The sequence below is a fragment of the Rhamphochromis sp. 'chilingali' genome (genome assembly GCF_963969265.1).
Source record: "Rhamphochromis sp. 'chilingali' genome assembly, chromosome: 1".
Classification (NCBI taxonomy): Eukaryota; Metazoa; Chordata; class Actinopteri; order Cichliformes; family Cichlidae; genus Rhamphochromis; species Rhamphochromis sp. 'chilingali'.
In genome coordinates this window covers 24,891,717-24,906,918 of record NC_137929.1, presented here as the reverse complement: position 1 = coordinate 24,906,918, position 15,202 = coordinate 24,891,717, and the positions used below count along the sequence as shown (strand labels likewise).

General features: G+C 43.8%; 1 protein-coding gene across 1 annotated transcript in view; it reads right to left on the bottom strand.

Annotated features, from left to right (window-relative positions):
- kdm6ba (lysine (K)-specific demethylase 6B, a) overlaps positions 1 to 14,719 on the bottom strand; it is a 105,517-nt gene extending 90,798 nt beyond the window's left edge. The window contains exons 1-3 of the mRNA XM_080904878.1: positions 14,526 to 14,719; positions 11,446 to 11,582; positions 11,012 to 11,055 (exon numbers count right to left, since the gene is read on the bottom strand). The gene's annotated coding sequence lies outside the window, so the exon portion shown is untranslated. The remainder of the gene's footprint in view (positions 1 to 11,011; positions 11,056 to 11,445; positions 11,583 to 14,525) is intronic.
- Between the last annotated feature and the right edge of the window lie 483 nt (positions 14,720 to 15,202).

The following is a 15,202-nucleotide window of genomic DNA, read 5'->3' as shown; positions in this document are numbered from 1 at the left end:
TCGTGCAGGGAGCAGGCGGAGGTGGATGAGGAAAAGATATGATATGGTTTGTGAGCTCGGCACAGGTGATGACCCCGCAGAAGGTCGCTGAACACTGAAGATTATTGCTTTTATGTGCCACAGAGAATGGTACAGAATGCATCAGGGTTGATCACAATACAAAGAATGCACCATGAGTGGGCGTGGGGTTTAAAAAGAGTGGTCCTGAGCCCTGTACATAGTGGAAGTGATGCACTTTCGGGCTGCCAGCTGGTCGCTAGGAGACATTCTGGCTGCATAGGTGAGCCTCTAGTGTATTTACCACCAGGTCATGTGTCAATCAACGATATTCTTCACTCACTGGTAGTCTCTTCAGTCTGAAAGGTTATCACAGGTCTCATTCACTTCACATTGCCAGCAGTTATTTCACCCCTAGTCGCTCCAAGTTGCCAAATATCATTCGCTTTCCGTGGTCTCTGGTCACCATGTTGTAAGATATTTTACAAGGACTTGGTTAAGGTCTAACCGTCACAAAAAGAAGGTCCTGGGTTTGACTCCATCGTCTGGCCCGGACCTTTCTGTTATTGGGGTTAGGTTAAATAGTGATTCTAAATTGCCCACAGTTGTAAATGTACGTGTGAATGGTTGTCTGTCTCTCTGTTAGCCCTGTGACAGAATGGCAACCTTACCTGGGTGTACCCCACCTGTCGCCCCAATGGCAGTGTCAGTTCCCTGTCTAGACCCCATTCCAAAACCACAAATTTGTTGGGGCCAAAGATGTCATTAATCTTGTCTGTGACTTTGGAAAGGACTTCTAGAAGAAATTCTCCAATGAATTCAGTGAATGAATTCAAAACATCCCATCTTTTGCTACATAATCCAACAGAAGGTTCATTTCTCAAAGCTGTCAGCCAGCTCTGCACCAGAGCACCAACGCATTATTTTAAAGAAGGTATACGTCACATGGAACTAGAAGGGAGCTCAGAGTGCCTCCACCAACAACGCCAACACCAATGCCAAATCTAGTAATTTTAAGAAAGAATGGGCTCTTCCTCTGCACAGATTTTACATTATCTTGACTCAGCAATCAATCAACACTCAAAACACATCTCTGCCAAGGCTCTCGCTTTAAAAAAGAAAGGGAAAAAGTTAACTAGGTTTCAAAACACAAGGATATCCATCAACATAGACACAAATAAATAAATATAGTAAATATTGTTAAGATTACTTGTTCTAATAAAATGTGTGACCACCTCAAGTCACTGATAATGTTTTTACTGTTTGTGTATATAATCTTCCTTACACATCAACAGTATGGCATCCAGTACTGATAAGCTTGAAGGCAACTAATGCGCTATGTAGCAGGTGGGCGTCCAGGCTTTGTCGCTCTCTGTGACCCATAAAAGGCCAAAAACTGTTCTAGTGATTTCTGTGTCAGTGGAGGAAACCGGCGCTGTGGGTTGAGCCCTCAGCATCACACATGCACGCAAGCAGAAGCAGACAAGGTAAGTGGCTAGGTCCCCTTTGTTCTCTTGGCGAGGCGAGTGTGAGTGAGGGTGTGAGAGAGGGAGGGAGAGAGGGAGGGAATCAAAGATATAAAAAGAGGAGGAGAGAGATGGGGTGGAGGGAGAGGGGGGGGGGGGGCAAAATACAAAGAGCCAAGTAGTGAGAAAGGTAGAGAGACAGAGTATGAGACAGGCCGGCTCCTGAAGAATAAGAGGGAGGAGAGACGATGAATAGCAGCTCCTCTACAGACAGGCACATGATGAATGGGTCTGCTGCCTAAAAAGCCAGAGCACAGAGGACAACAAGGAAAGTGTGTCTGCTCATCCCACAGTGTGTGTGTGTGCATGTGTGTATTCAAGAGCATGTGTGTGTGTGAGGACAGAAGCGATCCATCTGGGCCTTTGTTGCAGTGACCACACTGGAGCGGAGGTTGATACCCAGTATCCCTTCCCCTCCCACAAGCCAAAACTCGCCCATCAGCGCCAAAAAACAGCACTCGGGGTCAGTTGTCAAACCTAACAGCAGGTAATTAAAAGTAATAGCACAGCTTCCTCTTGGGTTTGACGCCAGGCAATGTATGTATCCCACCAACAGCAATTAGTCAGCCAATTACCCGGGGGCATAATTATTACTACTGTCCATAGGAAGGCTTCGGGAGAGGCAATAATGGCATCTTACGGTAACGAGTGTTTATCTAAGTGATCAGTGATTAGCGTGAAAGGTCAGGACCTCTCATGAAAGGCTGGCTCCCTATCTGACATTCCTGCTTAGCTGCGGTTAATTGGTACGACAGTAGCAAAGTGCTGTTTTCCATAAACAGTTCAGCTAAGTACGTATTAGGATGCCATCGTGGAAGCTGCAGGGAATTTAAAGATCCAATGCAGAACACTTTCCTGAAGACTAAAGGCATGTTTTTATGTTTCTATCAGTCACTAAAACAATGGTAAACGGAGCTTTTCTGTTATGTGTCTCATGCTGATGTTTCGAATATTACACATCGCTGATAGAGCCATATTTGCGCAACAGTAAGTGCCACATTTATGATGCTGCATTAGCTGGGAACTGGGTGTATATTATTTTGGCGGATTTAATTAAATCTAGCGAAGGGGGCTCCTCAGCTGTGGGTGCGCGCTCGTCGCTGCGCTCTGAGAGGAATGCTTGGCGGCAGAAGCTCCGCTAATCGAGTTAGCTGCGATAACAGGGGTGGCAACCAGCTTTCCAGGAACATGGTCTCCTCTGAGCGTGCACTCTGAGCAAGTGGGTTTCACACATGCATCCGCACGCAGATAAGCACGCACAAATGCACCTAGTGTGACGCACCTTTCTGTTTCCTGCGTTTTAAAAATGCATGCGCAGTGCTGTGGGTCTTCGGATGGTAAATGTATAATGCATGTGCACGCGCTGAGGCAAACCTATTAATACATTCATCTCAACAGTCACGGGCTGCCATCGCTCACTTGCTCTGTACACGCAAGCCTAATAGGTTTCACTTTCACACGAGTTTACGTGTTCCTCTTTCTGCAGATTTTTAAATGACTCACCAAAGCTTCTAGCAGCTCTGGCGAGTCATTTTGGTAGGTCAGTAGGTGAATGCCGCCTTTGGTGTCTGGCTATCTTGTCTGGTTAACATAAATAGACAAACACGCCCTCTTAGCTGCGTAATGACCTATTCCCAGTATCTAAGTTTGGCGACCTGTGTCTTTTTCTGTTCTGTTTATGTTTGTGAGGGTGACACGTGATTTTAAATGCAGCTCTTAAAAGCTTAGGCAAGTCAACTACGACTTCAGTTACTCATGAGTAAGTTTCTAATGACAAAGTTTCTCGTTCATGAATATGTACGGGCACACATACAAGCACTTCGAAAGATTTTCAAGAATACTGACTCACTTAAAATCTAGCATTGTTTTTGTTTACGGCAGATAATAAAAACCTGTGTATGCGCTACACTGTCTGCAGTCTGATTTTACAGTATGCTGGATTCTCATACTGTCTGTGTTACAACTGCTACATGTCGCCCCCTGTTGACTTGGACATAATATATACGCACTGGAACCAGTTAAAAGTGAAGCGACCAACATTGATCATCACGTTGCAGTGTACTGCTCTCCCAGGAAACCTTTGCAATCATTTGGGGTTTCAGTTGGACCTGATCCACTCGCTTAAATGTTGGAGACCAACTGAAATTACCAAAAAGCAGTGGCGTCTCCCAGCAAGAGGATGTGCCAGCCAAATAGCAAAAACTGCTCAGAAACAACTTGAGGAACAAGTCAAAGAGGCCAGCGCATGGACCTGAACTCCGAAACAATCTGGATCCACATCCAATCAAGCATCCGTGGAATGCACTGGAACGAACCGTATCCACAAAGACTCCCGCTCCGCAACCCACAGGATCTGAAGAGATCCGCTCTCAATCTGCAGGTGCCAGATACCACAGGACAACCCCAGAGGTCCTGTGTCCATCCCACAGTGACCGATGTATATTATTGTAAGTCCTAACCAAACTAGCAAAAATTACTAGAACCTGTAAAGCTCTAACCACAGAGGATATTTCAGCTGTGTGTTTCGACTGACCACATACACTCACATTTTAAGTCAATCCAGTTATCTGAACTAGTGACATGAGAGCCAGAGTTTTTCTTGTACTCTCCATCCGTAAACAGGCTATTTTCCTCCGTTTCACTCATTTAACTACAGCAATTGTGTTTACAGCTGTGCAAGAACTCAATAAAGTGCCTAAATGGAAAAGGAGAGAGAGAACTGACGGTATATATATTTAGGCCACGCCTTCTAGGCAGAGATGGTGTGAGTATTTTGTTTTTTATGTCTTTTTGTCACATATCACATTATAATGTAGAAAGAGATCAAAGACTGAAAATTTCTGCAGGGTAAAGGTGGACGCACCACCTTTCTCGGTGTAAACCCAAAAGTCAGGACCGAACATGTATAAACAAACGGCTTCAAGCTCCAGCTTCACATCTCGTCTATAGGATCCCTCTCCATCCTAGCTCCTGTCGCTCCGTCTCTCCTCCTCTACACCCTCACTCTCTCCCTTTGCTGGCCTCTCGCACACAAAGGCAGGGGGAGACAGAGGTGGAGGATGGAGGGAGGGGAAGGGAAGGGAAGGGAAGAGAAGGCACAAAGGACTGGGAGCTGTGGGCTTGCCCTGGGGAAAGGGAGGGTGAGGGGGGGTATATGTGGGGTAACAGGGGGTCAAAGGGGGGCCACAGAGGGGTGGGGTGGGGGGGTAGATAGTGGAGCTGGGGGTGGGGAGAAACCTGAGAGGCAGAAAGCCAAAACAGGAGCTGGGTGAGAAAGATGGGGAGACGACGGTGGGAAGGGAGGGTCTGAGGGTGAGAGAGCACAACACAAGAAAGCTTATAGCTGCAGTGATTTCTCCCCCACTTTGAAGGGGGTTGGCAGTGGATTTGTTCGAGAAAGGGATTTGGTTTGGGAGAGTCAGAAGAAGCTAGGATTTGATGAGATTTACACTTTTTCTTCAACAGGAATGCACAGCCACCATCTACTAAAGCTTGTGTAAGCGTTTTAGCCACATGTCTTTGGGCTTTTTTAGGCAGAGACCGTCTCCATATTCTGCCCTGAGTTTTTCAAGGCAGCAACAAAAGCTACAGCCAAGTTTTTCCTCAAGTCCTCACAAACAGACAAATGTGTCCTTTCCCCCCCCCCCCCCCTAGACAACACAACAAATGATCAGATGCTAAAAATCCAATTAAAGTTCTCACGTTGCGTGTGGCTCAGCTATCAAGGTTTATTATAGTGGGAGACAAGCCAAGTTCAAGATGTCCAACAGAGAGTGATATAAAAAAAACACCATATTCAGCATCAACATGAGTGCAGGTGTTTATTGGTCATGTACACTTTTAAAGGCGACTGTCTGCCAGTGAACTTTGTGTGACTGCAGCCATTATGATTTCGCCAATAACAACAAATTGCACTTCATAAAAGGATCCGACAAGTATGCTCTAGAGCACAGATAAGCAATTGATTTTCCCAAGGAGGTAAACTGGGACTGTGGTAGCACCGATATGCTGAAATCACTTCAGCTTAGTGGTGCAGCTCAATTCATATGAAGACATGTGATGTTTCGCTGTATAAATGAAACTGAATTTAATTCTGCCTACTATTAATTTTATGTCTTTATAAGCTTATCTGCATCGTCCTACAAAATAGCCCCAGTTTTTTATTTGTTGCCACTTGGGAAAATTAATTAGCACCTCTGACAAATCAAGCTAACTTCAAAATACTGAAATGAAATAAGCTAGTCGATGATACTTGTCTTGTCCGTGCAGTGTTCTTCTACCAAACATTTCTCTTTCAGAAGTCTTCAACGTTGAACTCAAGGGCAAGGAAACAAATAAAGCACACGCAAGGTTACGATATTAGAAATAAATCAGTATTGTTGTTTATGCTATGACGCCGTCTCTCCCTCGGTTACAATATTAGATTTAACGTCCCTCATTTGCATTTTGTCAAACGTCCTGCAGCACCCCGAGAGAGCGCCTGCTACTGTCTGTGTAGTTATTGGTCTTTCAGGCTGCAATCACACAGGCCTAGAGAGCAGTCACTGATCATCTGGCAAACACTGGTCATGAGGATAAAATGTGTGTTTCCCAAGCGGATGGAGAGAGGATGCTGGAGGTAATGGCAATTGTTGTGAAAACAACCACTAAAGCTCCAGTCGTGCAGGCCTAGAGACTGGTGAATGACTCCCTACTAGCCACTGGTGGTAAATCTCAAAAAGGTAAAACACAAACCAGCAAGAAATACACGCTACCTGTAACATGAAAGCTGTTTGTGTCGCACTTTTCACAGTTTTTCTACCATTTGTAGAGCAGTTGTGTTTGTAGTCACGCTTTTCTTGCAAATTATGGGCATTTTTGGAAATCTGCTAGCAATGAAAGCAATCGACAGGTTTTACCTGCCAGAACCACTCTGGGAATACTCATTTTTACTTAGCAACCAGGGGTTGCCAACCAGTCTCAAGCCCTTTATAACTGAGGCCTCAGGTGTGTGTTTTGGAGGTCAATTATGATTTATAATAACAAATTACAGATCCTAATTTGTTTTGAAAGTAAGAAAGACCAAGAAAACTTCAGGCTTTTATCTTAATTAGTTTTTGAAATATTCATGTTCAAACATCACCTCAGATTTGTGTGAAAAAAAGGCCCGAAAGTGAAATTTTATATTGAGCAGCAAATATGGATACATGTAGCTAGAAATCTATAGCACTCATAGCTATGTTTTAACTGTGCATAACTCAGAGACGGTTGAACAGAAAACTTTGAGCTGGAGTGGCCCAGGGCAGACTTTCCCCAGTTTTAAAACATGAATTTTAAGGCATTTTGTAACTGTAACTGTATAATGTCTTGTATTTTTATTGATATTACACTGGTCAGTTGCAGAAAAAGTAAAGTTGAAGGTAATCAAACCACACATAAGCACAAAACTGTCTAATAATCACACATCTAGTCACTTTCCTCAGCAGCTCTCCTCATTTGTAGCTTTGTTTGTGTGCAGCTGTTGTATTGCATTAAAAAGCTATGTCAGCACCTACCCCACGTAATTCTTTTTAAAAAACTAGTGCAACCCTCCCCATATTGCCTCCATTTGCTTAAATTACCACAACCTCACACTAATCTTGCACCATCTAACCACCCCTAACTGCCTAAAAGAAAAAACACTGCGGGGGATCAGACGCAGGTGCACACATTAACACAAACACCAACAGACGTTCAAGTATTTAAGTAGCTGGCCTATTAAACGTGTAGTAACGCAGACACGCAAATATGGAGCCTACCACCGGAGAATTGTGATGGTTGCGAAATGCGGGCCAAAACAACAAGCCTGGCAGTGAAGGAGAGGCATCTTTTGGCTCTGTCACCCTCTACACACACAAACACAAATAACAACACAGCCTAAAAAAGAGTTCACACACACACAAACCCAGTGCCCTCTTTTCACATGAGCGTTATATAACCCAGCAGGCAGAGGAACACTTGGTTTCATCACATCTTTATCTCGACTTCCACTGTGAGATTTCTCTCCGTTCGTTCTTTTCCCCTTCAGTCTCTTGTAGTAAAAGAAATACGATTTTTCCCTCTCTCTCTGCCAGCTGTTATTTAAAAGCATTAAACAGCTTTGATGCTGTAATCGTGTGTGTTTAATGTGCTTTATGCAGCAGCAAAACGCCCTCGTAGACCTCCAGGAAGTGGATGATGTCAGCTCCACCTCTACGGTTCTTCCCTACACCACTCCTCCCTCAATGACACTGCTGATGATGACAGGAGGAGGAGGAGGAGGAGGAGGATGAGAACAACGACGATGAAGAGGAGTCTCTCCCCCTCCCTTTACTTCCTGTCCTCCTCCTCCTCACCCACTGCTTCCTGCTGTCCTACCCCCGGGCATCCTGACTCAGCTCTCACCACCTCTCTTCCTCTATATCCTGCCTCACAGTCTGCTCTCCCTTGAACCAGAAGCATCGTTTCGTTTCAGTTTCATCCCAGTTGAAGTTAAATTAAACATGTTTAATTTAACATGTCTGTGCTGGGCCACTCATATGTGGATTGCACGTGTTTGCTTGTGTTTAAAAGAAAGAAGCGGAGGAGTACGATGGTGGTGAAAAGATGCCAAATCCCAGCGTCTGTGTCCACAGACAGCATTTTCTTTTTGTGCCCATGACCTTAAATTCAAACCGCTTATTGTTGCTAGGTTACAAAAGCCTTCTTCGTCAGAGTATTTTCAATTATTTACAGCGGTGATACTCCAAAAGGACAGTAAACGCATATCAAAGGCCAACCGCCTCTTTTTTTTTTTTTTTTCATTTTGATTGGTTGGTGAGAGAAAAGTGAAAGTGATGAATGCAGGTGGAAGAAAATACATTAAAGGCCTGTGGACACGAGCCTTTGATAGGCCTACCCTAAACCCAGTATCAGACAGTCACCTGCTGCATAAAGGATGGAGCTGAGTAGTAAAAGCAGCATTTTTCCAAGCCTATCCAACTGAAATGTCTGTTATTCACCTCACTTTATAAGCATTTCTTTTTTCTAATGTGGACATATCTGAGCCGTCATTCCTGTTAAAATTAAATTTGTGGCTTATTCCACTCCATCAGCGTCTGCAGGGCTGCGCTTTTATGGTGCACTCTCTCTGTGGGGTTGCAGCCGAACATGTGCCACTCATCTACCAGGTCTTAAACTAGATCCCTGTCCAAATAAACCATCTGGCAAAACTGGTCCCAGGTGCTCCATGTGGAATTGTTTCACTTACAATGGGCCAAAAAGTGGAGAGGGTGCTGCCAAGCTCTATAAGTCAAGCGTGGTGACATCATCATAGCGTTAGATTTATTATTGCTATTTGGAGGTGGCTCTCTTGGACTCAAACCAACACTAAGAGGGGGGGATTCACACAAAAGGCTGTCAGTCACGCCGAAACTGGGCCTGGGCCACAGTACGCTTTCAGCCTTACTCCACATACAGCACCCAGCCTGTTCCTCTGGGGCTTGTATAACAGTCAAACAACTTGGCGTGAAAAAAGACGCATAAACTGGAAGGACGTAAAGAAAGAATGTTATAATAAAATAATCAGAAATACCTACGATCTGATTAACAGGCTGTCGTGCACTCACGCTCGATCTCATATCATCCTGTTAGTGTTGTTCCTGGATCAACAAAACTAATGTTGGTTCAACACTGCAAGTGACCAATCACAGTGCAGTGCCGTCACACTTTTGCAACGTGGAAACGCTGTGACACCGCGCAGCAAACCGTAAACCTAACCCCATAACCGTAACCCTCACCACAATCACATCCTAACCCCGACCCTAAACACTCCCTGTTTGGGTTTTTTCCTGAGTGGACATCAGCAGGTTTTTATCCTCCAAAAAAACCTATGACATCATAACAATGTGATTGGTCAGGTCTAACGTTAATCCTGGACAAGCCTTATTATGTTGATACAGGAACAACACCAACACAAGCGTATCAGATAGACCTGCAGTCACTATGGATGGAATTTCACAAGATAGTACAACTGCATCTGATACACGGTCATCCTCAGGAAGGTGACCAAACGTACCAAAAACAATACAGCAAATAAAAAGACGACTGCGAGGCTTTCACCTTTTTTACAGCGGCAGGGTGCCGGTGCCAAAACTCTAACTCCAGTACTGCACCACATAACTGCTGGGCCCAAAATTCAAACCACCGACGTTATTATCTACGCAAGGGGCAAGTGCAAGAGTCCCAGAGTCTGGCAGCCATGGTTATCTTGGAACTGAAAAAACGTCTGCTGGAGATGCTAAACCTGTTAAAATAAAGCAGTAAAACAGAGCTGGCTCTACATCAGCACCACAATATTCATCACTTTTGCACATGTCACACATTTCCAACTAAGTACACGTGAATCTGCACAGGTATACAGCAGCACAATCTCCCCGACTATCAAGTCCTAAGTGACGACACTGAAAACAAAAACTACTAAAAAAACATCTTCTGATCGTCTAGATGTTATATTTGACTGCTTCTCTGGTTCTGCACATGCGGTGTCAGCTACCTGTCGCAAACCACAATCTGCTTAATTCACACAGGTTGATCCATTCATGGTTTGATTCTTATACAGCAGTAATCTCTGCATTTCCTTGGTTAGTAATCTCTGCAGTTTGACTAACCTTCTTGACACCACTCTGGGTTTGACGCTGCGATGCTGTTTCTTATTTGAACTACAAACCTTCCTGTCTCGCTTCCTTCTCCGAGGCTCTTGCAGCTATACTTTGCTCAGCATGTACGTGCACGTGCGTGTGCGAGAATAACGGCCTTAAGCAAGGCTGCGTGTAATGTGTAGTGAATTCATGTTTCTAATGGATCAGATTCATTGCCAGCTATAAATGCATGCAATAAAGCAGAGCTGGCCGAATCACAAAAAACACTGCAGGTGTGTGAGGCTTGGCGAGCATGTGTGCATTTGTCCCTAGATGAGTGGGGGTGTTTGAGAGGTATGCTAGAGAGTGTTTCAAGTGTGAAAATGAAACAGAACTGGTGCAGGGTTAGGTGCGTGTACACCTAAATAATGGTGTTACATCTGTAAAACAGAGAAGCTTACGTGTGCATGGCTCTAGCCTGGGCCCCAACCATGACAGTGGTGAGAACGGCAAACAGAGAAAGATTTATATCAGTAAAATAGCAGAACTACATTTTTTTCTCTGCCTGGTACACGCCTCGTAAATGCAGGCGAACAGCAGGGCAGAACAGAGAAGAAAACCTTTAAATGTATGGAAGTTAAAGTGTATTCAAGGCCACTTAGCCTCTGGTTCAGCCTATGTAAGTAATACACATGCAAAACAATAGCCGACTACAACGTAAAATCTCTAGTGGAAGACAGACAAACAGAACACAGAGAGGTTTCCATCATGGCTAAACGGTTTACTCATGCACATCCCATTTGTCACTGCGGAGCTGGCAGGTAGAGCTAGCGCTGGTAGTTCAGGCTCTGGGTAAAAGGTGAAAGGTCTTACCTGAGCAGGTGGACACTTGCAGAGGCCAGGTGCAGACTGCCTCCCTGCAGGAGAAAACATGCCGATAAAATCAATGGATCTGATGAGAATCTGTCCAATTACTCAAAAAATTTGATACTAGTATAGATCAGAGCAGTATTTCTGTTAAGAGCCTTCTCAGATACCAATCAATGTTAGTGCTGTTGATAGTTTGATAGAACATAGTGCAGAATAATTTTAAAGCGGGTTATAAGTCAGATACTATGAACAAATACTGGGTGAATATTAGAGTCTTTTTAGTCTATAAAAGTGACTATTAAAATATTTTTTGGAAGTTTGGAATAATCAAAAACTGCATGTGGCAGCAGTGTTTTAGCAACTGCTCTTAATTGCAATAACCATGCATAAAACTATTAGGTGTCTATGAGCATCCTTCATCACTAAGGCGTGTTTACCATTTCCATGCTGTGGGGCTGATGCACTTGCTCATTCTTGCCTGCAGTGTAGCCAGCCAAACTCATGGCCTCAGTCGGGCGCCGGCGGCTCTTTAAACAGGTCGCGACAAGGCTTAGCCATGCTCCTCACTTTGTCCCTGTGAACAGGAGAGGTATACATAGATCAGTTAGTGACAGACATCTACACAGCAGCATTTTAACACAGTGATTCAGAGAGGCCTATCTGCCTTTCCAACACTAAAGTCAGGGAAATTAGCAGATGTTATTAAAGCCCATAAATAGTAAGACCTGGACTGAAAGTGTGGCACCATCTAGAGGTAAAAACACGCTCTTACATTTCACCAATTTGTCCAAAAAATAGCTTGGAACAGCAAAGTCCATACAGAAAGTGACAGATGATGAAACTGATTGCAACTTGTGGTTACTAAATTGGTAAATGGTTGCCCAGATTTGGAGGAAGACTCACTCACATCCACTTTGGATTGCAAAACTAATGCAGAGGTGACCTTTCTACAAACAGTCACAGTATGACTTGGACTGACTGCAGTCACGCTCAGAAAGGCTGTCGAATGTTTCATAAATAAGTGTGCGCTGATATATTAATGAGGACAGACTGCCAACATGAGGAGCCTCAGCTGACTGCCAGTTGGTTGTATTCTGGTTATATTCCTACAGAACAGGAAGGTTGCAGAGCACAAATGTAATTGTTAAATATGAATTTTTGTCCATGTAGATGTCGACAGATATGTGATTTTCAATGATTTATCACAGTCAATTATCAGAAACAGACTCCATGTAATTGCAAACTTGATCCAATTCAATGGCAGACCGATAGCAGACGTATGGCAACATTTATAGCAGGTTTTAAAGTGACGTAACTCCTTGAATAAAAACAAATCGACTGACCAAGTTTAACTCTGAGGATATCATTTGCTGTTTAAAAGGGGATAAATCACAATATATGATTTGCAATACTTGGGATATTGTAAAATGTTAAAAATTGCATCCGGGGGTGTGTGGTGATTCCCACCTCTAATACCCTCTCTAATGCATTGCATTGTGGGAGTTAATATTTAAACCTAATTTAAATTCAATTCAATAGAAACAAAACAACACTGTGTTTTATATTGTAAGGTAAAGACTCACAATAAAACAGAGAAAGCCCGAGCAATCAGACGATCCCCTATGAGCAAGCACTTGGCAACAGTGGGAAGGAAAAACCCTTTTAACAGGAAGAAACCTCCAGCAGAACCGAGCTCAGGGGCAGCCAGACATCTGATTGGCAGTGAAGGGAGGAAGACGGGACAAAGACACGCTGAGGAAAAGAGCAAAAAATAATAATAACTGATGATTAAATGCAGAGTGGGGTGCAAGCACATAGTGAATGAAACAGAGTTATTATATTTTTGTATTTTCTTATTAGTTTTTATTTCATTTTCTTTTTAATTTTTGTGTTTAATTCAGTTTAGTTTCAGTTAGTTCTCAAAGTGGGTTTTCTTTTTTTCAGTTTAATTTATTGTTTGGACAATAGGTTTAGTCTTTTTTAATTATTATTGTATTTATGGTAAGCAGTGACTCACAGTCTCACAGACATAAAAGTTTAGACTCATATTGAGTTTTAAACTTTAGTTTACTTTTAGTTAACTACAATAACCTTGGCGTGAAAAAGAACAGTGAAAACTCAGTGCATCATGGGATTTAAAGTCGTAAAAGTGTAGCATCATACAAATAGAGACATTATTTCCCATGCGGGTTTCCAAGGAGAAAAAGGGGCTGATGTTAGTTGTGGGGGAAAAACATTTTTACAACATTTTTTAAAATATGGTTTTAGGAGAAAAAAAGAATATTTTTTTTCCTTAAAAAAAATAAAATGAACTATTTTTAGACTGTTTTTAGTCTTTACGTCAGAGTTGTTCGCATCCAAGCTAGCATCAACATCTACAGTTATTGAGGCTAAATAGTGTAACAAGACATCAATCTGGAAGTTAACTTAAACTGAACCGAGTCCCCTTTTTAAACAAAATAACAACAACAATGATAAACATGTTCGGTTGGTTTAACACAGCCGAGCCTGCCTGCTTCAGGAGGCTTCATTACAGACAACAGCAGGTCCCTGGGTGACCTTTGTTCGCCTCGCTGTATGCAAACAGTCATAGCTGAGGTCCTGTCACGCAAATATATTCATTTCCATACGGACATAAAAGTAACCTACTCGAAGGTGAAGCTCTGTCCTGGGTTGCCCTCCAGTGGCGGAGTACCCAAAGTGCTAGAGGAACAACAGGGAGAGGGGTGGAGACAAAAAAAATCCAAGGGGAAGAAAATTCAAACGCTCTTCCTGGTAAAGAACCCGCCACAACTTCACCACATGACATCTCAGAAAGAAAATGCGACACTCCTTCTGCCGACACCAACAAGCCCCCCCCCCCAATTTCATTCAGCTGGCTCTTATCAGCCCCCCCTCTCCCGTACTAATGTCCAAAACACATCCCAGTGACGCGCTGCATTTCACACCCACGGACACGCTCCGTGGTCTTTTTCCTTACATTTGCAAATGTGTTAACGGAAATCGGCACACGGCGATTGCGACATCACCAACTCCAGACGTACCTTCCTGTAAACTCTGCCTTCCTTACCGTAGAAAACATGACATCACCAACTTTAGTTTGTATATGAAATTGGGTCTTTCTTTTTTTTTTTTAACGCAGCTGTCTGCAACATAAAAAAGGGGAAAAAACGCAACAAATCAGCAACAACATCGAAACTTCTCCACCTTTATCACTGCAAACTTGGAGCGGTGCAGCCTATTGCTCTACAAGCAATTACATAATACCATCAAATTGTGTCCTTATGGTTAAAAAAAAAAGAAGGACACGTGAGGCTACTACAGACCCCACAGAAATTCCGCCTTTCTGCTGTGCAACATTTTCAGTTTGCTGGACTCATTTTCTAGAAGCAGCTCACATTTTTTTTACAAGGTTAACGAAAGAGGACATTGTAGTTCAGGTTGTTTTCAATGGAGTCTCACCCCCCTACAATTAGGTATAAGGCCAGCATGCCTGACAGAGGTACGGAGAGCTTACCTTCTGTGTGTGATCCAAAACGTGCTGGGGAGGTGCCGCGCTGACTCTGGCTGTGAAAACAGTGGAAAATCTGCAAAGTAGCCCATCTCCTTCCACGGCCACGGGATGACGCAGACCTCTAAAAGCCCTCTCATCTCCCCCACTGACGAAAAATAAAATACTAAGCCTTTCCATTCAACGTCCGTAATAACGCGTTTAGGCGCAAATTATGACACGGGGAAGCACTGCGCACGCAGAGATCGCAGACCCCCCTCCCCGCCCCCCTCCGGCACAGAAAATGTGGATGCGTTCGCCCATGGGCAACGCATGACGAACACACTCATCAGTGATGTTGCATCTTCACAGTCATATCGCGTTTCTTTTTCCTTCATCTGAACACCATCGGGTTAAGAAAAAAATCGCAAGCTGGTGAAGCCTTAAAAAAAAGCCTCAAAGACAGCGGGGGGGGTTGCAATGGGGAACGGACTCCCCCCCGCCAACAATCATCCAGAAAGCGCTGCTGATATCCGTCTCATGGACAGCAACGGTGCGAGTGATCCGAGCAGGGAGTGCGTAAAGAAATTGCGCAGTTTTTATTCCATTGAAACGGAGACTCTTTCCCTTCTGTCCCCGCTGAAAGGCTCTTTCCCTTCCTCCTCCCTCCCTCCGCTCCCTTTCTCTCTCCTTCTCTCTCTTCC